The following is a 2,091-nucleotide window of genomic DNA, read 5'->3' as shown; positions in this document are numbered from 1 at the left end:
TCTCTGGTGTGTGGATGGTACCTCCCTATACGGCTGGTCCTGTTGAAGAGCCCGTTCTTGCTGCTCCAGGCGCCTTTCTCTCTCCTCCAGTTGTCGCTGCCATTTTTGAAGGTCTGTTCCGGTCATGGCTTGACGAATGCCATCATCTGGTCGGTCTGCAGGTGGTGGTGTGGTGGCTCGCTGTCCCTCAGTCTGAGCTACGAATGGGATCTGGCTCCCATTGCTGTGAGAAACTACTGCTTCGGCTGTAGCAGGCCTTTCTTGGAGTCTATCTTCAAGTTGTTTTAGCCTGTCTTCGTTCCTCTGGGATATTTCCTCCATCCTACGGATCATCTCATCCTTGGTCTGCGCCACAAGGTCCGTCATCCTCTGGAACATCTCCTCCATGATTGTCACCTCTCCCTCAACAGCACGAATGGCGTCCTGAACCTGGGTATTGGAACCTTGTACAACGATGACTGGAAGGGAGGTACGAGTATCAGGCGAGGAAGTACGTGAGCTTGGCTGGCTCGCCGATCTGGTGGTACGTACAGGCCTTCCACGTCCAGGCATAATACGAAGCCTGGTGACAAGGGGAGCGAAGTCCCACACACAAAGGAGTCGTATGACTCGGTTACAGGGGTATCAAACAGCCAGAGATACAGGCTAACCCAACAAAACACAAGGTGGGCAGTGATGCGTGCCACAAAGCCGCCAAATGCTGGCGCATGAAAACTTTAAAAGTGAAAAAACAAAATGGCAAACGTAAAAAAAAATGAACCTAGTGCAAAAGAATGGATAAAACGAAAATTAGCAGGGGTAAAAAGATTAGCACACAGTAATACAGGAAAGTGTCCCTACTCCTAGTAAGAGCCACAATGTAAAACTAACTGATGAGCGGGCATTAGTAAAACAGACAATAAAAATGCTGAAAAAGAAAAGCCTCGCTCAAAAACAGTACTAAAATCAAGTAAACCTGAAAGAAAATACAAAACAAGACAGAAATAAAAAAATATGGCTCCTCTAAGACTACTAAAACGGCTAGCCTAGCAGGAAAGAGCTAAATACTGGACTTAAAAAATCTATACTAGTCAACGAGCAGAGAAACTCCTAAATACACTCCTGGTAGGTCCCACTCGCTGCCACCAAAAATGGGCGTACCTGTAAGGTTATGTGACAGAGGAACCCAAAAGAGGTCACCCGTGAAGCGGGAGACTTCGGGCTTAGGGGCCAAAGAAAGATGGGGGCCTCGTTCGTTCCTCAAAAAGGGGTGGGGGAGCCAGGCAGAAGGCTTAAAACCCCCACGACCTCACAAGCAAACTAATCCCCGGAAGTGTAGGTCTACCAGGAGCGTGACTAGTATGGAGACGGCACAGAAATAAATCATAAAATATACATAAAACCTGTACTAATAAAAGTGCAGAAGGCACCAAAGTAAAACCAAACTGAAAACATAAAATTACTAAGAAAGTGCCAGAAGGGCTGAAAATCACTAAAACTGGGCCAGAAGGGCTGAAAATCACTAAAACTGGGCCAGAAGGGCTTAAACTTATTGTAAAAGTGCCAAAAGGGCATGCAAAAATGAAAGTAAAACTAATAGCTAGGCTAAAATACGAAGGAGAAATGAATAAAAGTAGTAGGAGTAAAAACGGAGGTAGGACAAAGACGTAAAAGACGAGGTAAAAGGGTAAAAGTCAAAGTAAATAAGAAAAGGTAAAAGTGAAAGCGGCACAAAGGTTCAACATAAAATGTAAACATATAAAATAACACGTCCAGCATGAATACACCTAGGCAAGTAAAAGGGGCAGTACAACCTTGTTTCAGTATCTCCTGGTGTAAATCCAAAGCGTAAATCCATAGGTCAGGCAAACACAGTCAGAATATCCACTTCGTTTTATTGTTCCAAAACATGGGGTTACATGACCTCAGGCGGACGGAGTCGTAGCGGTTAAAACTACGTAAAATAATAAATAATAAACTTTTAAATAAAATTACATAATCATAAAATAGGGTTGCTATTAATAAAAGTAAAAAGACAGGTGCAACCGTGTTTAAAATCCTATTAACAATAAAAATACGTAAAAACTAAGCTACTGCGATTCGATGAGTAAA

This window comes from Penaeus japonicus, unplaced genomic scaffold (assembly GCF_977035675.1).
Source record: "Penaeus japonicus unplaced genomic scaffold, GWHDUDI00000001_assembly GWHDUDI00000026, whole genome shotgun sequence".
NCBI classification, from domain to species: Eukaryota; Metazoa; Arthropoda; class Malacostraca; order Decapoda; family Penaeidae; genus Penaeus; species Penaeus japonicus.
The sequence above is the reverse complement of the archived record's forward strand: the minus strand, read 5'-3'. Positions refer to the sequence as shown.